Consider the following 27558-nt stretch of genomic DNA (forward strand, 5'->3'; position numbering starts at 1 on the left):
ATCAACTCGGTCAGCCTGGTCTGCCAGTCCACACTGCCTGTGCCATTTTGGGTTTTTTTAGTGGAAGGGCTCGCCCAAGACAGGATTGAAACCTTACGCAGGCAAGGTAAACTACCGTGTTTTTTGTTGTTGTTGTTTTTCTCTTCCTCTGCTTCTTCTTCTTCTTCGTCTTTTTCTTTTTCTTTAAACCCATCAACAGGCCAGATTATCAACAGTTGTAAAGTGAGAGAGAAAAAAAAAACTTTGGGGGGACTCACGTATATGTTTACACACAACATGAGTCTATTTAATATAAAGCGATGTGATTCGGTTGACTGTGTGTCTGCGGACATTTTTTTTTTTTTTTTTTTTTTTTTTATTGACCATTGCCCATCTCTGTGTATGTAGGTGCGTGCGTCCATGGTAAACTTTAACAAGTTATTTTCTATGGAAATACTTAGGCTGTCGAGTCCAAAAATTTTTAATTTGGTTTAAGGATAAGAAGAAAAAAAATCACATTCTAATTGTAACAACAATGCGCTTTTGTGAGAGCACAAAAAAATTACAAATAAGCATAGGTGTATCTTCAGTCAGGCTGCGTTAATGTTACATTTTTATTTCGTTGTCACAAAAACTAGCACTTTATCTGACTTACTGCCACACCGATTAATATCAGGTGTTTTACCATTTTCGGTTCAAACAGAAACCATGATTTGTACAGAAATTACACTAATGCATATATCAACCAGGAGCAGCAAAATTCTGGCAAGTAAATAGAACATCAATCTGAATATACTTTGGTATATAGATAGATAGATAGATAGATATTCTTTTACAAAGAAATCTCACTCTGCCTTTAAGATAACTGTGGAACTTTTACAAGTTTGTGGAAAAATGGGCACTTCATAAATGTTTAGTATACCAGCCGGTGTGGTTAGCGTTGCGGACTGACGGCTGGGAGGACGCGGGTTCGAATCCCAGTGGAGGTGGGTTTTTCCGGCTCGCGGCCGGCTCCTACCCAGAGTTAAGTGTGCTGTGGGCTTAAATGGGGAGACTGGGACCACACAGTCGAGTATCATCCACTTCACGGATGCGTCTTTGGGCGTGTTGCTCTAATTACCTGACCAACACTGCAAGTGTCTGTATCTCTCGAGCCTGGTTGACACCGGGATATCATTATGACAGGAAGCGTAGAGTACAGCCTTGTCATGTAGTCCCAAACCAAAATGGACCTCCATAGCAACATCGTCATAGTCATCGTCAACCTCCTTCTCCTTCATCATCAATATATACAAAACAGTCCCAAAATCTGTGGCCTTTTATGCCCTGCTCTCATGGTGACTTCAGTTTCGAGACCCCTCCACTTTCGTGCTTGGGGTGAGTCCTGTTAATGTCTTCAGTGTCGGCAAATTCATGGGGGGCTGTTGTTGGAGGGATGCGATGGCGGTCTCCACTCTTGGAGGGACGCTCACTCAGTCTGGCTCTTCGACTAAGCCATTATTGTCGTTAGTAGGGGGCTTAGTCGGTGGTGTCCTAAATACGTTAAATCAGAAAAGGCACCACTGAACACCACCGAAGTGACTCAGCAGCAGTACAGGGTCTCCTCTAGTGCGTGGCCTCCTGGCGACCTAACATCGATAGTTCCCTGCGGACTGCCGATGCTGGGAATGTGACAGACGAACCCGGGTGTGGCTGTGTTTGGGGGACTCGGAATGAGCGGCATGGGAGTAATGCCACTGAAACGGTGCAGATGAAGGGGCAACAAATAAATAAATAAATAAATAAAATAAAAGAAAGAAAGAAAAAAAAAGTTTAGTACAAGATCAAGCTATACAATGCTACCTTAGCCTCTTGACTGCGCTGTTGACGTACGGCGTACGTCATGAAATGTCGCTCAGCAATGCTGTATTGACGTGCGCCGTACGTCATGTTACAACGTTCCATGTTTCGAGTCCCGCATTACAGAAAATACAGTCTGCTAACCATTAAATTAGCTCCCCTGAGAGCTCTTTATCTCCTGAGTTCCATAACCTAAAATTATTCATTAGATTGTCATATTTATGGCGAAAGTTTTGCAAGTTTGTACGAAGCTCAAGTTGTGTTTGCAAAGCCATGGCTGAACGCAGACAAACCCAAACACTTGCACTTGTATTGAAAGAATTCTTTCGCGATGCAAACAGTAGAGATGAAGATTGTGGACTGAATGAGACAGAACTGCGTGAAATTGATGCCGAAGACGCTGATTTTGACAATGGAGGGGGGTGGAGGTGGCGTTGTGTGACGAAACTGAAGACAAGCAAGCTCAGCTGATTCAAGATGCAGGTGGGTGTTTTCGAGGTTTGTCAGTTTATTATTTGCTCTCCGTTTGTTGTAACAATGAATATGACTGCATTGTGTGTGTTTTGAATGTGTTAGCTGTGGTAAGTGGCTTCGTCAGTCACTGATCAGTGTGTGTGAGTGAGAGTCAGTCACGTGGGTTACTGTGTGTGACCATCACAGCCCAGGGGGGCGTGGCTTGCTGGCTGGCTCATTGTTGATGACAGCGTGAGTCGCTCGCCTGCAGCTTTCTGTGTGTTCGTTCCTGAGTGTGTATTGGTTTGTTGTTGTTATTGTTGTTGTTGTGTGAGAGAGAGAGAGAGAGAGAGAGAGAGAGAGAGAGAGGGAGGTGGGGGGTGGGGGGGGGGAAGAGATGATGTTTATAAAACTGAAATCAGAGAATGATATACAGAACTGTGTGTCTAAATTACTTTGTAAATGCAACACTTGTAGAAGTGTGTGTGTGTGGTGTGTGTGTGTGTGTGTGTGTGTGTTGTCATTTTGTTTTGTATGAGAAAGAGAGAATGAAGGGGGTGTGGCATACCATGAACCAGTTTCAGTGTGTGTGTGTTTTGGGGGGTGGGGTAGGTATGTGTGTGTTTGTATTTCAGCTTCTGAAAACAATCAGAAATAAAATGGTACCATTTCATGATCTTTTTATATGTAAAAAAAACAACAAAAAACAAAAAAAAAACCAAACCCAACAGACTTAGTCTTTTATGCAATGTGTTTCAGGTATGCAGCATGCTGATGATCATGATGTTCATCCTGGACCATCTGGAGCTGACAACTTGCCACAAACCTACAACTGAAGACCAGCAGCAGCAAGACCAAAAGGCAGTAAACAAGCCTCCAGCAATTCTGGATTACAACAAAAACATGGGTGCCATGGACCATCATGACCAACAGCTGCAGCCCTACGATGTCACAAGGAAAACCTTGAAGTGGTACAAATAGCTGTGTGTGCATTTTCTACAAATTGCCATGCTGAATGCACACATCCTCTACAAAAAAGCAGGCAACAGCAGTACACTCCTGGACTTCAGAAGGATGTAATTAGTGCCATGATTTTTGGTGACCAAGACACTGCTAAAGATGACCACGCTTTTTGTCTTGTGTGGACGACACTTCATCCAACCTACCCCACAGAAGGCCTGGCCACAAAGGAGGTGCAGAGTCTGCTGGAAGAAAGGACAAAGAAAGGGTGTGGGGTTCTACTGCCCAGACAGCCCCAGCAAACCAGCACTGTGTCTTGAAGACTGTTTCTGCAAGTACCCCACACAGCGTTTTTACTGGCGGTAGATCCTGGGTGAGTACACCCTTTTCATTCTTTGTGTGGACTGTGTTGGAGTCTTATGCACCTGGACACTGTTGCTCAGCCTTGACAGTGTGTGTGGTTGATCACAACAGTCACAAGAAAGACAGGTTGATAACCTGGTTGATATTGTAGCACCTAAATGATGGAATGACAGTCCCAATTTTTTTTATTAATGCATTTGATGGAATTTTTCTGTCAGATTGACTCATTATTTGAACATGTGAGTATCAAAAACAAAATCTTGGTTCATTTTCCTTTCATTTGATATATACTTTTATGCACTTATCTTCAGTACTTTTTGAAATATAAGCAAATTAAAATCATTGGCGTGTTTTTCTCAGCATAGCCCATAGCAAATCGTACTAGCAGTGAAGGGGTTAGAATTATGCCATTAAATATGCATTGTTTTGCTGTTGTGGACGTCTCAACTTAATCATATGCATACCCTATGCTTTCTAATGGTCAGAATATATAGATTTTGTATCTGTAAACCTTTGTCTGAATAAAAAATATTGAGAAAAAAAAGATGAAAAATAAAGGAAAGAAATCTCACTCATCTGAAACATTTAATTCTAAAATAGGACTCGACGCACATAAAGGCTATTGTGTTTTAGATTCAGTGTGAAGGAAGTCTTACACTATCTTCATTCGCCCAAGTTTGTTTTTTTTTGTTTTTTTGTTTTTGTTGTTGTTGTTTTTTTGTTTTGTTTTGTTTTGTTTTTTTGTTTTTTTTGGGGGGGGTTGTTTTTTTCGGAAAATGTCTTTTTATCAATATTCATTTTCAAGCACATATTGAAAAAGGAGGCGAAGGAGGTCATTCAGTTGTGATAAGAGAATTATTTGTGCTTAGGCCTCATCGCACACTGCATCATGCGACCACCATTGTCAACAGATCTTTTTTTTTTCTTGTGTGTGTGTGTGTGTGTGTGTGTGTGTTTTGCATGACTGAGTGTGACAGTCGAACTGAGCATACACGTTTGAAAATCTGTTCACCAGTATCAGTTCCAGTTCAAGGCAAATTTTTGCAATCATTTTGAGAACTAAACAGGTATACGCTTTTTTTCCCCTTTGCTATATATATATATATATATATATATATATATATTAATGCGCATGTGTTCTAACGGATAGTCAACTGTCATTATAACTGGTATGTGTGAGAAGAAAACTTTTTTTTCCCTCCATTTCAAGCCAAATTTGGTGTTGACAATGTATTTCCACAGAAAATTTACCACGGACATACATACATACATACATACGGTTGGTAGGATCCATCAGTCTTGGGAAACATTGGGGTTGTGGTCTGGATAATATTTCTGGCACAGCGCCGATTGTGGCTTGACAGGCCTATCCTGGAACTCCCTCTGCGTTCGTGAGTTGCAACTCCCACGTTCACTCGTATGTACATAAGTATGTGTATGACGTTTTTACGTGTATGACCGTTTTTACCCCGCCATGTAGGCAGCCATACTCCGTTTTCGGGGGGGTGTATGCTGGGTATGTTCTTGTTTCCACAATCCACCGAACGCTGACATGGATTACGGAGTATGGCTGCCTACATGGCGGGGTAAATAAACAAAAACTGTCTATTGCGCCCGTCCTATCCTGGAACGGATCAAGTCTCTCCCACACTGCGCGGACGAAATCTGATGCTGGTCTGTTTTTTGTCAGACTCTTATCGGTGCCTTTCTTCATTGCTGTTTCGCATTAACTGTTGGGTAAGTGTCTCTTCGAATTCGAACTTTGAAAGAGAGGCCTTTCTGCCTTTCTGTGTGCCTCCAGAATGATCGTTCGGAGGCTACTGCTTACCCACGTATCTAGGTATGGCGCTGACTGAGAAGCTTCATCAGCGATACCAGCTCATCTGGCAGCATGAGGCAGTTCCACAGGACTTCAAAGACGCTTCCATCATACACCTGTACAAGCGCAAAGGAAATCGTCAGGCCTGTGACAACCATCGTGGAATATCCCTGCTGTCCGTCGCAGGCAAGACTCTGGCCAGAGTGCTACTCAACCGTCTCATAGCGCACCTTGAGTAAGGTCTCCTACCAGAGAGCCAGTGTGGCTTCCGGAAAGAACGCGGGACTATTGACATGGTGTTTGCTACCAGGCAGCTCCAGGAGAAGTGTCGGGAACAGAACGCTGACTTTTACTCCACCAATGTCGATCTGACCAAGGCCTTCGATACTGTTAGCAGAGATGGCCTTTGGAGAATCATGGCGAAGTACGGATGTCCCAGAAAGTTCATCACCATCATACGGCAACTACACGATGGGATGCTGGCCCGAGTCCAAGACAACGGAGAGACTTCAAAACCATTCCCTGCCTCCAACGGAGTCAAGCAAGGGTGTGTTCTTGCCCCCACCCTGTTCAGTCTCATGTTTTCAGCCATGCTGACAGATGCCTTCAGAGACGCTGACGTAGGCATTGGCATCAGGTACCGCACAGATGGCTCACTCTTCAACCTCAGGAGGCTTCAAGCAAAAACCAAGGTGAGGCTAGACACCGTCAACGACTTCCTGTTTGCTGATGACTGTGCTCTCAATGCTGCCTCTGAAGATGACATGCAACACAGCGTTTCTGCTGCCTGTGACAACTTTGGCCTCACAATCAGCACAAAGAAGACTGAGGTGATGCACCAGCCAGCTCCAGGAAAGCCTTACGTTGAACCAAACATCTTCCTCAACGGGCAACGACTGAACGCGGTGGACAGTACACTCTCTCGCACAGTTGTCATCGACCACGAGGTGAATGCCAGACTCGCCAAAGCCAGCACTGCCTTCGGCAGACTCCATAAGAACGTTTGGAACAGGAGAGGCATCACCCTGGAGACGAAGCTCAAAGTATACAAGGCCATAGTTCTCACTACACTGCTCTATGGATGTGAATCATGGACGGTCTACAAACGCCACGCCAAAAGGCTGAACCACTTCCACACCACCAGCCTCAGAAAACTTCTCGGCATAAAGTGGCAAGAGAAGATCCCTGACACAGAAGTGCTCACTCGTGCAAACTTGCCCAGCATCTACACCATCTTAATGCAGGCCCAGCTGCGCTGGGCAGGCCATGTAGTTCGCATGCCAGACCACCGGCTCCCCAAGAAACTGCTGTACGGCGAACTCCAACATGGCAAGTGCTCCCATGGAGGCCAAAAGAAGCGCTTCAAAGACACTCTGAAAGCTTCTCTGAAGGCCTTCAACATCAGCCACGACACATGGGAGCTGAATGCAATGGACAGACCAAATGGCGTTCAGCTGTCCACAAAGGCGCCAAATCCTGTGAGGCCAACAGAATCGCTGCAGCAGAGCAGCGCAGACAGGCCAGGAAAAGCAGTGCCAGCAAGTCCCCGACAGCCGCCACCATCCCCTGTCCACACTGCATCAGAACCTTCCGGGCGCGGATTGGCCTGACCAGTCATCTGCGCACCTACAGAGCCCAACCCACCCACCCCCTGGATGACTAGATGGTCCTCGTCGATCCCGACGGACGAACCACACCAGGTGAGTGCCTCGGGGGTCTTCAGGTCTCTATCACAGACATCTTTGAAGCAAGGTTGGGGTCTGCCCGCCGAGTGCTTTCTCTGAGCCAGCTCTCTGTACGGGTGGTTGGTTTCTCTCTCGGTAGTCGGCCGCCGTCCAATCACTTGATGTATCCGACGAGCCAGCGCATGCGTTCTTGCTTCAGGAGGGTGTGTAAATACAGGGAGGGGGGAGGCGAGGCTGGCGGGGGTGGTGGGGGGGGGATCCCATCCCAGCCCTCTCAAGGACAGTGCTCTTGTTGGAGACTTCGTCCTGCCCAGGAGATGTTCAGGATGTGCAGGAGGCAGCATAATGAGAAGGGCGTGGAGCTTTTCGTTACTGTCTGGTATGCAGTGTCCATTTTTTCTCAACGTAAGCTTTGTTCGACAGGGCATACATACGCGCGCACGCACGCACGCACACGCGCGCGCGCGCGCGCGCACACACACACACACACACACACACACATATATATATATATATATATACATACATGTGTAGCCAAGCGCTCAGCTGGCTCCATTGACTGCTTCACGCACGAGCTGTATAGGAGACGCCTTTTTCCCAACTAACCTGCTGGACTTCAAGGACCCGCACAGAATGCGTGACGCCATTCGAAATGTAAATGCAAAGTCCCTTTTAAACAACTGCTCCTAAACATTTATCAAATCAAGTCTCTGTATCATTCACTGGAATATTATATTTGTTTTGCTTGCACACACACTTGAATCAGTTAGAAGCATAACTGACTTTAGTTTAATCTTCCTGGGTCTAAAGATTTCAACTGACGCTAAGCTTACGTCATTTTGTCTTTTCGTCACACATAACGCTACAGTTTACAATTCTTTACCGTTTACGTCACTGTTGTTAGAAACTAAAACCACTCTAATATAGTGTTTGGATGAGAATAGATCAGGTATTTAGACGGGCGCAATAGCCGAGTGGTTAGAGTGGTTAAAGCGTTGGACTGTCAGTCTGAGGGTCCCGGGTTCGAATCACGGTGACGGCGCCTGGTGGGTAAAGGGTGGAGATTTTTACGATCTCCCAGGTCAACGTATGTGCAGACCTGCTAGTGCCTGAACCCCCTTCGTGTGTATATGCAAGCAGAAGATCAAATACGCACGTTAAAGATCCTGTAATCCATGTCAGCGTTCGGTGGGTTATGGAAACAAGAACATACCCAGCATGCACACCCCCGAAAACGGAGTATGGCTGCCTACATGGCGGGGTAAAAACGGTCATACACGTAAAAGCCCACTTGTGTGCATACGAGTTAACGCAGAAGAAGAAGAAGAACAGGTATTTAGAAGATACAAAGCCGATTTTCATTGTCACACTTAAAAACAATCACTGCACAACTAGCATTGCTTGACGGCTTTAGCTAAGTTGAAAACTGTGTTTCTGACACATCGTATTTGATTAAATATCTCTTTTGTGGGATCAGTAAACTACAAGAATTATATACTGACAGAAATGTCGCGATTCCATCTTTTAATCTATTCTATTTGTGTTTTCCTACGTCAAACTGATTTAAGTGTTTGTAATTTTCAGCGAGAAGCTCGTTAAAAACTGATCAGTTCATGTGACTTAAATTAAGATTATAAATTCATCTTAAATAATCAACACTTCATTTTATACTCATTAGAAAAGTGGTGTCGAGCTCTCAGTTTTGCGACCAATCCGATGTAAATCGGTTCAGGAATCATTTAGAAATATATCATTAAACACCTTGTAACAAACACAATTCTAGTCAAATTTAGCCAGAGCCCTTTTGTTTCACAGGCCACGCGGGCGTCATTGTAGTTCGTGTAACTCGCATAAATAAACGGAGTAGGTGATGACTGATCTATATTGACCTTAAGGGTGTTGGCACCAACAAGTCGTTAAACTCCAATCTCTTCTGACTGATCACTTTCACCTGAGCCTCTTTGTGGCTATAGTCTGTCACAGTGTGTGTCGCCCCAATGGCCAGGGTCTCGCCACATTACTATAAGTACCTATTGTGCTAGGATAAGTTTAGTTTATCGCATGAGGAGGACATGCTGAGGAGTTTGCAGAAGCATCTCATCTTTGTGGCCTGTGGCCTCTTCTCTGTGATAGCTCAAATCAAATCATGTTACTTATAGCCCAGCTGACCCCCAAAGGGCCATTTCATGGCTGCTAGTTTGGCTGTCAAATTCCATGACTCACAGAAATACAGATTACATTAGGAACGCATCAGTCTGATGGTGGGTTTTTTGTTGTTGTTGTTGGGGTTTTTTGGTTTGTTTTTTTTTGTTTTGTTTTTTTGTTTGTTTTTTGTTTGTTTGTTTTTGTTTTTTGTTGTTTTTTTTAGCTGAGTGTGAAATTTTCGTCACTTCAAATGGTTTTCAGTTTGCCAGTGTTGTTGTTTGTGCAGTTCTAGACATTTTTTTCTCAAGGAAGATGTTTAAGAGAGAAGGTGAGAGTAAACAGTTTTGCCTAACTCCCGAAAGTCACCCAAAACAATTTCCCTATGCTTCCAATAAAACAGACCACTGGTGGCCTTGTTGTATAAGTGATAGATGGCTCTGATCAGGTTGGTTGTGATATTGTACAATCTCACATGTATTGTCAAACGCCTTTTAGAAGTCCACAAAGACGTGGTAAATGTTATGCACCTATCGCTCAGTATTCAGAGATTGAAGATGTGCTCTATTGTACTGTGCGGAGCCTATCTTATACTCGTTGACGATCTTCTCTGTTTGTGACCTCAGTGTGTTCAGCACGATCTTCACCATTCTTTTGATTGGATAGGAGATTAAGCTAACTGTGCAACAATTCTTACACATTTTTTGGTTTCCTTTCTTGGGGAGGGTGATGACCAGTGACTATGACCATGATGTGGGTCATCACCCTGTTTGCCAGATCTTGTTGCATGTCATGGTTTACCATGGCTTACCATGGCTTTTCCTTCTCACTGGACCAGTTCTGCTGGGATGCTGTCCACTCCTTTCTCTTCTTCATTGATTTCAAGGCTGCTTGTACGTTTTTCATGAAGGAAGGGGTAGTTATCAGAATTTGTCGCAAGGAGGGACCTCCAGTACTTCCTCCATTGGATCTGTTGCTGGACAGATCTGAGCAGTTGTCTTTCTACCTCAGAATATCCTGGTCGTCTGAAGGGCAGTTCTCATCTGTGTCCTATGTGGTGGTAGTTTGACCTAGTTTTGTGCTGGTCAGGTCTTTGAACAGCTGGTATGCTTCCATTAATGTTCTTCTTCTTGAGGTTTTCTTCAATATCTCAGCATTGCTCTTCAAACAGGGTCTTTCCTTGCCTTTTTCATGCTTCTCCATTTCCTGGGTGACTGTCTTTTACTGAATTGCTCCTTCTGTCTAGTTGTTCTCATCTCTGTTTGTTTGTTGCATACATCAAGGATGCCAGATGTGTCCCACGGTCTGTTGACTGGTCAGTGTTTGCGGTCAGTGCTATGTTGATGTTGTCAATCAGTCTGTGTCATCCACAACGAGTATGGTTAGTGATGCAAAGGTCCTTCCTGTCACGGTTTGGAAGGCTTCTGGTACGTATTCATATACAAGTTCCATGAAGTTAATGGACAATTAATTTTCGAAACCAAGAATGACCCAAATACATGCACTGGGTATGACTGCCAGTCAGTGTGTACATGAAATGACTGAAAATGTTGGGATTCTCGCGAATGTCCCTTTAAACTGTATGGCAGAGATTGCACAGATTTTCTGAACTGTTCAAAACGTGTAAAAATGAGTAAGACGAACACAACACTAGTAATTATTTTTATCTCGTACATACAAAACAACAATGCACATACTTACATGAAACTGAAGACAGTGAGATCAAGAACGAGGACCTTACACACACGGATGTCCGGGGTAGGAGTAGATATAGGGACAGAGGTGGTTATTTGATATGGTAGAAAGTAAAGATTTACGGGTCAAACATTATTAACAAGCCCCCCCCTCCCCCCCCTCCAATTCTCCTCACCCCCATTCTGCACCCCTCCCAATATCCATTGTTCTGTCCAGGGAGCAAGCTGACCATGGGACACTGGACGATCTTCCACCCAACTGTGTTTTTCCTGACGTTCATCAGCTACGCCCTGTATCACATCGTCCGGAAAACACCAAGCTACGTGCAGAGCAGCCTCATCAGTGAGTGGACTCCTGCACCACAACACCGCGTTCTGGGGAACGCTGCGTCCAGGCACCAGAGCCTGTTCCAGGACAAACAGAGCGCCGAGGCCTTCATGGGGCTCCTCAACGCTGTATTCCTCTTTGTCTACGCTGTCGGCAACGTCGTCAGCGGCATGTTGGCGGACCGCTTGGATCACCGCCTCTTCCTCACAGCCGGGATGATTCTGTCCGCTGTCGTCATGTTCGTCTTTGGCCCTGTGTTGGAGTGGACGCACAGTTATTCCCAAGCTGCCTACATTGTGTTGGAGGTCCTCAGCGCCCTGTTTCAGTCCACAGGCTGGCCCTGTCTGGTGCCTGTCATGGTCACCTGGTTCAACAAGCGGAGCAGGGGGTACCTGTTGGGTCTGTGGAGTTCCTCGCCTTCTGTGGGCAGCATTTTGGGAGCGCTAATCGTGTCCTCGGTGGTGGTGAACGGCTACGAGTATGCTTTTGTTCTGACATCCAGTATGTTGCTAGCTGGGGGTGTCCTCGTCTTTTTTGGCCTCGTCACCTCCCCTCATGAAGTCGGCTGGACAATGTCAGCTGATGATGATGATGATGATGATGGTGCTCATGACGATGACGATGAATTACTTCCAAATGGTGAAAGACAAAAACTGCTTGGAAAAAGAGCACTTTCATACCAAACAGGTATATCACATACATCGTACAGGTCTGATCGCAACTGCATTGAAAGAACATGTTCCAGTGAGCACATGTTTAGCAGTAGTAAGTTGAAAGGATTCAACCCAGCTGTTGGATATCAAGACAACATACCTCATCTTTCAAATGAGACAACATTTTCATTCACTCCACAAAATGCACAACCTGCTGCAGATTATGTTACCACTGGAACAGATGTGGATGTTCAAACTGAACAAAGACATTCCGATGATGGAGGTGACAATGGCCTTAAAAGACACCGCAGCGAAAAACATTTTCCTGGTGGAAAGCATCAGAACGATTCACTTCTGACTGTAAAACCACCCAAGGATGAAAAGCTGGTACCAAAATACGAACGCTGTCAGAAAGATGGCAGTGATGTCAGTCATGAGGACGAGCTGTTCACAATCGAAACCTCCGAGGACTCTGAACCCGACCTCAGTTTCAAAAACGATCTGAGACCGAAAGAGAAACTACAACAAACACCAGCAGAACAACACAGCAAAGACATGAGCCCAACACCCAAAGCGATCAGCTTCTTAGGAGCGCTTCTCTTGCCCGGCGTGATTTCTTATTCTCTGTGCTTCTTCTTCTTAAAGCTCGTGATCTACGTCTTCTTCTTTTGGCTACCCTTTTATCTGGCTTCCTCCTATGGCTGGAAAGAGAGCACAGCAGACAGGCTGTCCTTGTGGTACGACGTGGGTGGAATTACAGGAGCTACCGTAAACGCCTTCCTGATGAGTCGACTGAATAAATCTGCAATGATCATGACTCCCATGATGGTCGCGAGCCTTCCTATGATGTACGTGTACGGGGTGCTCCGGGTAGGTCAGGACATGACCGTCAACGCTGTCCTGCTTTTCTGTCAAGGAGGTCTTCTCAACGGCATAGGCAACTTCCTGTCCGCGGCAGTGTCCGCGGACCTCAGCCAGCAAGAGGCCCTACAGACCAGCGCCAAGTCCATGTCCACCGTGACCGGCATTCTGGAAGCGTCTGGCACTGTGGGCGCCGCTCTGGGCCAGTTTGTGGTTCCCTATCTCAATGCCGCTTTCGGATGGGACGGGGTTTTCTACTTTCTGATGGCATCGATTTGCCTCAGTATTGCGGCTATTCTGCCTGTCCTCGTGTCTGAAGTGAAGGAAGTTGTGGGAAATCGTAGGAAAACTCCAGATTGAGTTTGCGTGGCTGACACACAAAAATGCACTCTTGTAGTCAAACACATCTCTTATTTCTGACAATACAAAAGCAGGGAATAAATTGGGTTTTTTTCAGTCAATGTAATTTGACAAAGTTAAAAAAAAACACCTTTGAATCTGGAGCAGAGACAGGATAACGAAAGTGAAAACAAATAACTCCCCAATCATTGCCATTACCAAGAAGGACAATAGTTAAACAATTGTCTGTGGGTGAATTCACACAAACTCTCCAGTCTCTGAATAAAGAATCTGCGCCTGGTACAGACACATTAAGTTTTCGTTCTACCTTCGCTTCGAGAAAATATCAACAGTGTGTTGCTCCGGTTGCAGAATATCATCTGTCCAAAACATCATTACCTTATTCATTTTACACAGTCTGTTGCTTGAAGATCCTAAACTGGGCTGACATAACACTATTATACAGGTCACGTTGAGATACACAGATTGTAACTGTATAAAGCTCTTGCAAAACATCCATGAAATATTAAAAGACACGATCGATGATAATGAAATTGAACACAATGTTAAAGACAGAAACATACCTTCTCACTTCATGCTTATTGTTGACGCCCAAGACTACTGTGTGTGTGAAGGGGAACTCAGAAAAGCACAACAGCTTGCTCTTTGTGGGCCCATTCTACTTGACCAACCAGATCGAAACGAGGCCACGAAACAGGTTAAAGAAACGGCCATGGTAGAATCGGTTAGACATTGGACTTCTGGTCCAGTGTTGACCAGTGATCAGAGTTCGGGGCCACCTTTGGGTATGGTGTTGTGTTCCTCACAAAGGCACTTTACTGTGGTTTCCTAGCTCCATCCAGGCTATGGGGTTGTTACATACTAAAATACTGCTACTACTTCTACGACTACTACTGTAACCAATAATGATGATACTACTACTACCAAAATACTAATACTACTGTTAGTGTTTCTACTACTACTACTACGACTACTACTACCGAAATACTACTGTTAGTGTTTCTACTACTACGACGACGACTACTTACGATAATACATACAAGGGTACACAACTTCAAGCTAAAACTGCTTGCAATCAGGAATATTTCTGGCTGTGAATGTAGGTATACGTTATTTACTTCTGTGCAGGCCGACGCATTTTTCTGCTTTGTTGTTCTGCATTTCTTGTTTGACGAATTTAACATATTCTTTAAAAAGTAAAATAATTAAACATTTAGGCAAATCAGTATGGATCAACACTAAAGAAGGCATGTATGTGATTCAGCAAAACCCTTTAGCGGACCACTGTAATGATCAGTTGAATCAAACAACCGTTTCCAATGTACTTTCATTGATAAACACCTTTCTGTCAGTGTATTACTGTTTGAATGAGCTGGTCTGGGAACTTATTTGAAATGTTCTTATTCACTATATCCCCGTCAGAATGGGCCATGGCCTGCTCTGAATAAACTTTGAGTACAGAGACTGTGTTGTCAGTACATTTAAGTACATCACGGAAGGCATAGTAGGCCACATAATTATGCTTGCAAAAAAAGAAAGAAAAAAGAAACCAGTGTTTGCATTTTTGTTTGTTTCTATTTGTTTGCTTGCTTTATCTAACCAAAGCTGTAAATCTGGTGTGTAAGAGGGTTATGATAATGATCATAATAATGGAAACTTTCTGAGCGATTTCCTCGATTACAGGGGTCTCAAAGCTCTTTTCAATTAACATTAAACACACACGCAATAACAAACAAAGGGAAGAAGAAAAAAAATAATGATTCAACGCACAAAAACATAAAACAGATTCAAGGACGACGCCTATTACATTAGTTAATCACAGAGAGAGAGAGAGAGAGAGAGAGAGATAGTCTGCATGGCTCATTACTGAATGTCATTGGAAAGAGATGGAAGGTCTATGCATAGGCGTTTTGAAAAAGATGTGACCAGTTGTAAAAGATTGAAATGAGGGAGAGTGGCGAAGATCGTGAGGTAAACTGTTAGATGGAGCTGAATGAGAAAAGGAAGAATCGCCGAAGGATCGGGTTTTAACACGAGGAGCGAGTCGCCGCCGTGAATCGGAAGATGATCCGAGTTGTCCTGTCCTGAGGGTGTGTAGGTTTGAATGACTTCTCTCAGATACGGAGGGGCAGCACCCGAAATGGAGTTGAAAGTGAGAATTGCGACTTTATACTGAATACGGGCAGAAAATTGGTAACCATTGCAGAAGATGAGTGATATTGGGTTACCTCTTTACTGTGTTGTCTGTTCGTGGATTTGATGGAGCCTTTCAAAGCATCTGACAGTCTTAGATCCCGCCTGTAACTGCATACGTTTCTCTTCAGTTATGAAAATACCGTATTACACTACCCCTCTTTTTATATTGCAGCCAGACGTAGAAATATTTGTTAATTAACATTCACGTGTTACTGTCTGTGCCCATAGCGACAAGGCTATAAGTTTATATACGTTTTGTTCACAAATTGAAGCTGTATGCAACACCTGCATGGATGGACCTCATCGCATGAGTGTGTGTGTGTGTGTGTGTGCGCGCGCGCGCGTCTGTGTGTGTGTACCTGTCTGAATGTGCGACTGTGTGTGTTTCACAAATATTGTTTAAAATAGAAACTAGTGGTTAATGTGAAGAAAACTAAAGTGATGATATTTAATTCTACAAAAAAGCTAAAGCCTGTTTTTAAGTTTGGTGATGCATGTTTGGATGTTGTCGATTCTTTTAGATATCTTGGTATCTTAATTTAGTAGAAACGGAACTTTTTGCAAAGCTAAAAAAATGATTTATGAACAAGCTCAAAAAGCTATGTTTTCGTTACTTCAGTCAGCCAGAAATCAAGATTTACCTTTACATATCGTTCTGGACATCTACCAGTCTATGATTGTTCCTATTTTGTTGTATGGTGCAGAAATATGGGGTTATGAAAATATAGATATACTTGAAAAATTAGAATTGAAATTTTTGAAACGCTTGTTCAAACTAAACAGGAATACTATGAGCCAAATTGTTTATGGAGAAACTGATATTTATCCAATTAGTGTGTTAGTGAAAATGAGATTAGTTCGATTTTGGACCAGCTTAGTGATATCAAACACAGAAAAATATTCTGGGAAAGTATATTTGGTATTACCTGATTTATATCGAAATGGTATTTATTCTTCAAAATGGATGATTTGTATCAGACAAATTTTAATAGAAACAGGGTATGACTGTGTTTGGGATGCTTAATTCTTCTTAGAGAGGGAATCTTTCTGCAAGAATGTCAACATTGAGAGATAGTTTTCAAAACTATAGAGACATGCTCCAGAGGCGAGTAGTAAATGTTTGTTTTATCGAAATTTCAAAGGTGGATTAGGTAGAGGAAAAATATATGTCAAATGCCTGATAAAGTAGTAATCATAAGCTGGAAATAGAAACAGGGAGAAAACAAAGGCACACCACGAGAGTTACGGCTTTGTAAGGTTTGTAACACGTCTGTGATTGGGGATTTTTCTTCTTCTTCTTCCTCGTTCGCCTCCCATTAGATGAGCAGCCCGGTGTCCTCGATGAAGGCTGCCGTCCGTCGCAGCTCCTCCAGGGTGCCGTACAGTTTGGCTTCCACTGCTGTCGGTGTTGGCCAGTACTCCTCCTGGATGGTGCATGCGTCCTACAGTCTTGTGTCATTGAGGATGAATTTCATTTTATTATGGAATGCCCCAATTATGATCAGTTACGAAATAGATATGTTACTAAAAAATATTTGTCTCCAAAATCGGTTTTTGACTCACTTGTGTAAACATAGTGAGTCCATGTTTTAACCCGGTGTTCGGTTGTCTCTGTGTGTGTGTGTGTGTCCGTGGTAACTTTAACATTGACATTTTCTCTGCAAATACTTTGCCAGCTGACACCAAATTAGGCATAAAAATAGGAAAAATTCAGTTCTTTACAGTCATCTTGTTTAAAACAATATTGCACCTCTGTGATAGGCACAAAAAAAAGCCTAATTATAAGCAAACTGCATTTACTGTTATATTTTTTGTATTCTCTAAACTTGGCACTTTGATCTGATATTCGACACAACAACAAAAGCAGTCATTATTATCATTTTTTGTTCAAACAGGAACTTCTTTTGATAGGCATTGAAGTTTTATTTATTTTGCAAACGTTTTGGTGCAGATAGTAAAAAAGGGAAATTACTCTGTAATTAATGCTAGGGGACTTAATTTGCTTTAAACTTATCTTTCTCATCTTAAACATTACATTTTGAAATTATACTCAATACATAAAAAGCGTGTGTGTTTTACTCTCAGTGTACAGTGATTTCACTATGCTCATTCGCCCACATGGTCTTTTTCGGAAAATACTCAAATCAATACGAGTGGACTTTACAGATCTATTGGCTGAGCCCTGAAGGTCATGGGCAAAAATCAATTGCATACACATATTTATACACATTCAAAGCGCGTGCTCATATTCTTCGCGAACGCGAACGACGCCATTTTGTTTCAAGTTGTTGTCCTGCCCGTTCAATCCTATATTCAGTGGACAATACACGATAACATGTGATGGAAAGTTGGAGAAGGAGACCGTTAAATATTTATTCAAAGAAAGATTTGTGAACGCCTCATCACTTACTGGATTATGCCACAAACTGCCATAAAAATATCCACAGAATCAGTCGGAATTCACAGTTAAAAATTGTTAATACCCTTGAATTGATCACGATGAAACGAAAAAATTTCCAGTCTGGACTTTTCTCAAAAGTGAAGCCCTTTTCACTTCATACGACGTTTAGAAGTACTTGTACTTGGCTCTACATGTTATTAGTTTAACAAAATATTAAATTTCCATATCAACTTTAAAACTATAAAACTAGAATGAACATAAAAGAGAAATTGAATCGATAGTGGCGTACTACATTCCCGGCGGGTGCAACTAAACTTGTACATCTATCTAGATCTAGAGAAAACGGCTAAATGTTGCAGTGTGATTGCGGTGATAGCCACGTCTCCTTTACCGCGGACTTAAAAAGAATTTTTTATTGCCCTTAACTCACTCAGTACGGCCAGTCCTCTCTTCTCCTCTACACAGACCCCTCGGATGTCCAGTGGGTGTCTGAATGACCCAGCCTTTAGCTTCCGTCGTCAGAATTGTGGTATTCTTTATCAACATTCACGTCTTCAGTATAAGAGCCTTCCGCTTGCAATATTTTGATGATGGTAATTGGGGTGAAACGCTGTTAACGTCGTCTCTTTCGCCGTTCGTATGGAAAGAGTTAAAGATTTTTTGAATGCCCAAGATACACCAGAATACCGCACCGTTCTCACTGCAAATACCGCAATTGATTTATCGCCCTTTAAAAAAGTATGTTCAAATATTAAATTTTAGAACGTCAGTTAAGGAGCCACGATAGTGTAATGGATAAGACAGTTTCTTCTCACCCGAACACGCGGGGTTCGAATCTGGTTAGGACTTCTTCTTTTTTCTTTTTAACCCGAAGCTTTACGGGACCTCGATTTATCGTCTCATCCGAATGACTAGCGTCCAGACCACCACTCAAGGTCTAGTGGAGGGGGAGAAAAAATCGGCGGCTGAGCCGTGATTCGAACCAGCGCGCTCATGATTCTCTCGCTTCCTTGGCGGACGCGTTACCTTAGACCATCTCTCCACACTCTAGGCCATCACTCGAATGTCGCCTCAAAACATTCCAAAATCTTCCACACACCTAGTCCGCGTACGTCTCGAGTACAATCAGTTGTAACCACCATCATCAGATCTCGGGACACGTAAGTGGTCCTGTCTACCTGACGAACCATGAGATTTGTTGGATTCACGTTAGCCAGCAGCAAAATAGCTCAAACAAGAACAGTTTGTGGTGCGTTTGCAAGCACAAGAGGCACCGTTGCGCGCTCTAGGCGAGAAGTGTTTTGAATCGTTTCTTTCATCACGCATGATTTCGTAGCGTAGCCACTTGAGGAAATGTGTTCGTCAGTTTCCTGGGGTTTTTCTTTCTCAGATTTTCCTGCAGTTGTATGTCACATGCATCTTCTTACATATGGTTACACAAACACACACTGACACCTCCACATACATACAGAAGACGGGCGCAATAGCCGAATGGTTAAAGCGTTGGACTTTCGATCTGAGGGTCCCGGGTTCAAATCTCGGTAACGGCGCCTGGTGGGTAAAGGGTCGAGATTTTTCCGATCTCCCAGATCAGCAAATGTGCAGACCTGCTAGTGCCTGAACCACCTTCGAGTGTATACGCACGCAGAAGATCAAATACGCACGTTAAAGATCCTGTAATCCATGTCAGCGTTCGGTGTGTTATGTAAACAAGAACATACCCAGCATGCACACCCCCGAAAACGGAGTATGGCTGCCTACATGGCGGTGTAAATAAAACGGTCATACATATAAAATGTTACATGTCTGTCTGAGTGTGTATGTATGCGTGCCTGAAATCTGATTGAATGACACATGAAACAAATGATGATCGCCTAGTGGCAGCCGTCAGTCGGCTCTACCCAGGTAGGCAGCCTGTTGTGCAAATGACCCCGTGTTTGTAAAGCGCTTAGAGCTTGGTCTCCGACCGAGGACAGGCGCTATATAAGTATCCATATCAATCAATCAAAATACAGTAGAAGAAAGGAGAGGCCCACATTTTAGATTGTTTCAATATGTTTTTATAACATGTGTTACAGACTCAACACCCACCCACCCACCCACCCCCAAAAAAAGATTTAAAAAAAAACAAAACAACCAGCAAAGCCCATTTTAGAATAGAATAGAATGTGTCTTTGTTACCAAATGTACCGGGGTCACAGGGAAATGTCAAGATAACATCTGCGAAATCATCAAGGAAATGTCAAGATAACATCTGCGAAATCATGACACTTGTTTAGCGGTAATGCAGCCTTACTATTGCTTCATTGTGTTTTACGTGGAAATGGGCTAATTTCGTTCATCTATTCATTTATTTGGCTTGTATCCATCTGATCATGATGGTCATATCGGGGCTGTAACACATTATAAAAAGAAAAGAAAAGAAAAAAGCCCAGACCCATGTACATAAATTATAGCCTAACGCCGAAATGTACATCATTTTTATCTAAACTAGAAAACCTCCCACCTTTTTTTCTCTCTTCCAAAACCAGTAGAAATCAGATCAAGTGGAAAATACTGGTCTGGTTTAAAAGAAACAAAACCTTAAAAATTGGATTCAGGAGTACACCCAGGAATAGGACATGGATTATAGAGAGGAACGAGTTATAGAGTTACAGAGAGGAATGAGTAATGAGTTATAGAGAGCAGCGAGGTGTGAAGCCTGCACAACACAAGACTCCTCTTTGCTGTATTTCCTTACTACACGGACGGTAAAAACTTGTTCAGTTAAAAGTTGGAACGGCTTGGATAAATCCGTATCCCTGGTGCAATACATATCTACATCATGTGATGCATAATAACAAGTATTGCCTCTGGATGTATGTCTTGCGTGAAGAGACTAAAAAAAAAAAATTGAAAAAAAAACAAACCCACCAACAACAACAAACAAACAAACACAACAACCTTAGACGGTCAATAATCAGGATGTCTTAAAGGTTAAATCAGTTTCAACAAGAACAAGTGATTCATCGCAACTCAAAAGATTTCCATCACACATTGTACTGTATTATTCTCTTCTTTTTTTTCACAAAAGATTGCTCTGTATGAAACTCGGGCTGCTCTCCCCAGGGAAAGCACGTCGCTACACTGAGAGCGCCACCCCCTTTATATATATATATATATATAAAATTTCTGCCTGCACTTTTTATTTGCCTTCTTCTCGAAGTGGATTTTTCTACAGAATTTTGCCAGAAACAATCCTTTTGTTGCCGTGGGTTCTTTTACGTGCGCTAAGTGCATGCTGCCCACGGGACCTCGGTTTATCGTCTCATCCGAATGATTAGCGTCCAGACCACCACTCAAGGTCTAGTGAAGGGGGAGAAAATACAGCCGACTGTGCCAGGATTCGAACTAGTGAGCTCAGATTCTCTCGCTTCCTTGGCGGACGCGTTACGTCTAAGCCATCACTCCACATAAACCTCACTCTCGCAATCTAAGACAAGGCACCAATGTAAAACCCTCCATACATCTCTCTCTCTCTCTCTCTATATATATATATATATGCATACACACATATATTGGCTCAAACGGTGTGGACAGATAACACAAAATATTAATCACAAAGATATTTAATAAATTCAACAAATTTCAGAATGAATAGTCATCAGACGAACTGAAACAGCATTGCGACAAACTGACCAATCAACATGCAATGCAATGGCTGGAACTCAACAAAATATTCAAGTGGTTTTCTAAGAACGCATGCAAATAATGTACATTTGCGAAAGAAACTAAAGTCATTTAGGAACGAATAAATTGTGCCAATAACTTATACTTTCTGTTGTTGCTTTTTTTTGTTTGTTTGTTGGTTTTGTTGTGTTTTTTTATGTTTCGTTGAGGAAAGAATTTAAGAAATTCTCGCAATGTGTGAGAAAGCGTGGGAAATCCTGTTTCATACTTTAATTATTTTTTCTAAAAGAATTTTTATCTAAAAAATTCCATTTTTCATTAGGGTTGGTTTCTTGTCTTTTCACAAAACAGTTTATTTGAATGGAAAATGAGAAAAAGAAAAGAGGGGGGAGGAGGGCGACGAAGATAACTTTTGTGATGACGTTAGCGAAGTCACGGGTGGTGAGGACAAATATCGGTTGTCGTTGTTGTTTCGTTTTTGGCGCGTTTGTGTGTCTGTGTGTGTGTGTGTGTGTGTGTGTGCGTGCGTGTGTGCTTTCTTTTGCGTTTGTTTTCTTGCTTTGACTTTGTTGTAACAACAGGAACATAAATTTTCGTATCCAAAGTGGTTTCTTTGAAATCCAGAAGCTATTTTGCAAGAGAACGGATGCCATCATAATATACAGATGAACAAATAATGAACGTGAAATACATGCAATTTCTATAATTAAATGTTACTGAAAACGTTGAAGCTCAAAACATCCGAACTGTTATTTGGTTCCATTTTTCCGTTCCGCAGGCGAGGACAGGGCATTGTGATTTTTTTCTGTCACATTTATGTAGAAAGTTGATTCATTTCGACATCTTTCCCTAGCAGCCGTCGGGAAAGGGGAAAGAACAGATGTCAAGTCTTGGTGTATAGTTTTGAATGCGTTACAAACCTTGCCCTTGGTATTTGTGATGAATTCCAATGTTGATTTTGAGGTTGGTATATTATAATGCTGTGTGTGTGTGTGTGTGTGTGTGTGTGTGTGTGTGTGTGTGTGTGTGTGTATTAATTAGATGATACGACGCATGTTACTTTGTCTTCCTTACTGACCTGCTGTTCTCTATCACATGTTCCATGTAATGTGAGGTTATCTATTCATTAGTTGATATTGTTTTATTCTCTCTCTCTCTCTCTCTCTCTCGTTCACGCTTGGTGTGGTTGCGCACCGAGATGGAACAGTTGGGGATCCATTCCCATGGGTGTTCAGTGAACAGGGCTGTCTAAGCAGAACCATGTTGACCCTCACTTCCAGAGGAGAAACATCAGCACTGAGGTACAAAACAAAGGCTGGGCCGGCGAGTTAAACGCAGTCAGGATCCAACGTGGCTTTCTGAATCACTTGGGCAGCACTGGAAAAAGAGAAAAGACGGAAGGCGATGGGCTTGCTCCAGTCAAAGGGCAGAGCATCCACCACCACTGGGCCTGTCAGTTTTTCTCGATTAACTCACTCAGTACGGTCAGTCCTCTCTTCTCCTCAACACAGACCCTTCAGATGTCCAGTGGGTGTCTGAATGACCCAACCGTTAGCTTCCGTCGTCAGAATTGTGGTAATCTTTGTCAACATTCACCTCTTCAGTATAAGAGCCTTCCAATTGCAATATTTTGTTGATGGTAATTGGCGTGAAACGCTGATAACGTCGTCTCTTTCGCCGTTCGTATGGAGAGAGTTTAAAAAAAAATCCAACAACACACCACCATGTGTTGTTTAAATATAATCACAGAAATTAAATGAAACTGTGTATTCTACGTTTAAATGGACATATATATACAATCCAAGACTGTCAAATGGCAACTTACATTTCCTGAGCTTAAACATTAAACCAACCAAAAGCAAGAGAAGCAAAGCCTTCATGGCTTGCGTGTGATTCCAGCATACGGCAGGAGTACGCATACACAGCTATGTTCATTATATTCTTTTTCTACGATCTTGACGTGTGTGACACAATCGATCGTGTCCGGAGTAAACAACCAGTTAGAAAGCAGATGTGTGTTCCATTTTAGGTGTAATACGCATAATAATATGCATTGACAATAATCAATCTGAGCCTTTTTAGAACCTTTTTTGCACTGTATCTTCGACAAAAAAGGAAGAAATGGCCATACGCTGTTGGTATCTGTGAAAATAATAATAATAATGTACATTTATATAGCGCCATTTCTCTCTAAGAGCTCGGGGCGCTTTACATGAAAGAAAATTACTACAATTTACATAAATCATTCATGACTAATATTTCTCAAAACCCCTTCCCCCTACTCCCCCCGACTCCCCACCACACACATACTCACACTCTCCCTTTCCCACCCTTCATACATCCAAACTGAGCTGACACGGGTGGTTTTGGAGAACAAGAAAGCTGAGAGTGTTTATAGATCGGTTTTTAAAAGATGAGTTTTTAGTGATGAGTGAAAAGTAGAAATAGAATATGATGCACGGATATGATGAGGAAGGTTGTTCCAGATGTGAGGAGCAGCAAAGAAGAAAGAATGTTCACCATAGGTTCTTGTATTGACACGAAGTTTCAAAAGGTTGTTTAACAGTCTGAGAAGAGCGGGGATTTCTTGCGGGAGTGTGAACACTGATAAGGTCAGAAACATATGTAGGTCCTGTGGAGTGGAAAGCAGAAAAGCAAAGACACGCAACTTTGTATTAAATTCTCGCTTCAATGGGGAGCCAATGTAGAGTGTGGAGGTGAGGAGAAATGTGACCAGTACGTGGGACTCTGAGAGTCAGACGGGCAGCACTGTTTTGAAGTTTTTTTTTAATTCGCTGAAGAAAATTATGTGGACAGCCTATAAGAAGAGAATTACAGTAGTCGATTCGTGACAGCACAAAAGCATAAATAAGAGTTTTAGTAGTTTCAACAGAAAGGTACTGACAGACAGTTGATGCGACGAAGTTCATAACTGGCTATGCGTATCAGATTTACTACCTGAGCGTGCATGCTGAGGTTTGAGTTAAGAATAACTCCAAGGTTCCTTGCTGATTTAGAAAACCGAACAGTGGCATCGCCAACCAAAATAGAGGCAGGAAAAGAAGTAGATGTGGACTTTCTTGCAGAGGAAATAATCATAGCTTCAGTTTTGTCATCATTTAACTTTAGTTTGCTGAATGCCATCCAGGATTTCACATTGAGAATACAATCCTGCATTGGCAGAATCAGACTGTGTACTTGGTTTGGCTCTGCAGACTTTTGTATCTGAGTATCATCAGCAAAAAGAGTGGTGAAGAACAGAATGGCTAGAAATGACATCAGAAAGAGGAGCAGTGTACAGAACGAACAGAACGGGGCCCAGGGCAAAGCCTTGTGGCACACCACAGGAGATCAGGGCTGGATCAGACTTAAAGTTATTAACAGAGACAATCTGGAAGTGGTTGGATAGATATGAAGAAAACCAATTCAGAACTGTTGAGTGAACCCCAGAAACATGTTCAAGTCTGAAAAGGAGTATACTGTGGTCTGTTGTCAAGCACAGCCAACAGATCGAGTAAAGTTAACACAGACAGTTTACATTCATCAACAGACAGTAAGATGTCATTAACCACTTTCAACAAAGCAGTTTCAGTGCTATGGGCAGATCTTATATGCAGACTAAAAAGAAGAGAACAGGTTGTTTAATGCTAAATGGTCTGAAAGTTGAGAGAGAACAATTTTTTTCCAGTAATTTTGGAAACAAAAGCAAGGTTGGATACAGGGCGAAAACGTTTGAGGTCACTGTGATCAAAAGTGGCTTTCTTTAGCAGGGGCTTAACAAGTGCAGTTTTGTATACATCTGGGAAGACACCAGAAATTAAAGAATCATTTATAATTTTTGTAAGTGCAGGCAAAACAACACTCAAACAGTAGTGGTGTGGGAATGGGGTCAAGGTCACATGTTTTTGGAGCAGATTTTTTCAACACATAAAGACTTAAGTACATCTGTCTCTGATACAGGTGTAGAAGCAACAAAAGGAACACCCTGAAAATCTTTTCCCATGGGATGTGACACAACTGACTGTGAATCCAGTTCTTTCCTGAGGTTAACATTTTTTTAGCAGAAAAAATCTGAGAAGACACTGGACAGTACTGAAAATGGATAGATGGAAGCAAAGAAGATTTTGTTCTGCCACAAAGCTTATTTGTAATGCAATATTTTTCTTTGGTTGATTTAGCTTCGGAGATCTTGGTGTTGAAAAACAGTCTTGGCTTTGTGCACAAGAAAGGTAACAAAATTCTTGGTTTTCTGGTAGATTTGCTTGAATACAGTTAAGCCAGACACCTTCCACTGTGCTTCCCCATGTCGCCTCTCTCTCTTTGCTGCTAGCAGTTCCTCACCAAGAAGCCCAAACCATGGACACAAAACCTTCCTGGACGACACCCTGTAACGAGAGGCAGGGGAGTGCTAGTCCAGTGCTGCCTGAAGGGCAGTGTTGAACTGGTCAGCTGTACAGTCCAAAATGCACTCAAGTCCTGATTTCAAGTCGTCGCGAAAAGCTGCTCTGTCTATAGCACGAATGTTGCGCACACTGCGATAAACAGTCACAGAGGATGGGAGGTCTATTTCGAGGACACTAACCACACACAAATAGTCAGACTCTAAGTCATGATTCACATCAGACGATCGATGAACTCCATCACTGGGCCTCTCAATCACCAGATCGAGAGTATGACCATGCTTGTGAGTAGGTCCACACACAGTCTGAGAAAGGTTGTACATATTAAGAAGTTCCAAGAGTTTCAAAGCACTATGATCAGTGGAACAGTCAACATGAAAGTTAAAATCCCCCCAAAGACACAGATTCCCATGAAGACAGTTTAGGAAACTGTTCAAAGAACATGGTCTCCGTTAACTTATTAACAGAGGTGGGCCAGGGGCAATACACACACATGAAGTGCAGCACGCTATTCTGGGTAAGGGACAATTGAAGCAATTCAAAGGATGAGTGGGTGAAGGAAAATGTGGAGGTGAAGGTAAGGTGGGGAGTGAGAGTGTCTCTGTAAATGACTGCAATACCGCCGCCACGACCAGAGGCACGAGGGAGTGACTTGATGGCATAACCACTGGGGGCAAGATCAGCACATACTGCTTCGTCTCCACGGGGCTTGAGCCACGTCTCCACAATAAACAGTAAATCAATGTTGTTGCCAACAATGAAAGAAGAAATAGCGGTTCTTTTCTCTCTTCATTTGGAACCAACAGACTGTGCGTTGAAAGATGCAATTTTAAGACCAGAGAGCTTAAGATTATTGGACGAGTGAGGGTGGCGGGGAATGGAGATCAGGTTGTTGAAGTTCACTGAGGGAAGAAGTTTGATCGGTGATCGGTCATCGACTGGACAGGGGGAGCAGAGAACTCGATGTCTTGTAGGCACAAGCACTGGGATGGGCCTACTGTGTAGATATCTCCGGCGCCCACCTCGAAACGGCCGTAGCTTTTTCTTCTTCGATGAACATGAAGCCCACTGATCTGACTGCAGATCTGAGCATGGAACCGGACTGTGAATACCAAGATGACAAAGTTTGTCACACACGGACAGAGGTTAGACTGCGTACACAGAAGCGGCAATAATCCACTTCAACTTTAAAAAAAACCTCGAGTGATCGGCAACGACACTGGACAACTCTGCTCTGCAGTTTCTTCCGCACGCTCAGGTTGCTTGTTCAATGGTCGACAGCCGAGCAGCTCAGCGTAACAGACGAAGAAGAAGAAGAAAGTGAGGTTGAGAAATCGAACTATAAGTCCCTTGTCCGTGGTCAGAAAGTGACAGAAAAGACACCAAAATGACCAACGTCTGTCACACTCACAATCACGAAATCACTGTAATTCACAGAAACAGATGAAAAGCATCGACAACAACAAAATGTGTGTGTGTGTGTGTGTGTGTGTGTGTGCGAGAGAGAGAGCATATAGATCTACCGGTCAATTTTGTTGCTCCTGGCAGACGTGCGTATGTGTCCAATATAACTTCCAAACTAAACAGAAGTTTATCATTTTAACTGAAATTGAGGAAATGCCTGCTATTAATGAATGAGTCAATATGTCAGTAAAAGCGCTAGGTTCTGTGAAAAAGAAATTAATTTGTAACTGTAACATGACTGTGGAAACATTTTTGGCTCCTTTACAATTTCTCACCAGGAACGGCATTCTCA

The 27558-nt window shown here is 42.8% G+C and overlaps 1 pseudogene across 1 annotated transcript; it reads left to right on the forward strand.

Annotated features, from left to right (window-relative positions):
* Positions 1-18067, forward strand: LOC143279748 (sugar phosphate exchanger 3 pseudogene; annotated as a pseudogene). Its single transcript, XR_013054946.1, has 2 exons — positions 1-106; positions 11152-18067. The product of XR_013054946.1 is annotated as a sugar phosphate exchanger 3 pseudogene (transcript).
* The last annotated feature ends 9491 nt before the right edge of the window (positions 18068-27558 follow it).

This window comes from Babylonia areolata, chromosome 3, assembly GCF_041734735.1.
Source record: "Babylonia areolata isolate BAREFJ2019XMU chromosome 3, ASM4173473v1, whole genome shotgun sequence".
Taxonomy (NCBI): domain Eukaryota; kingdom Metazoa; phylum Mollusca; class Gastropoda; order Neogastropoda; family Buccinidae; genus Babylonia; species Babylonia areolata.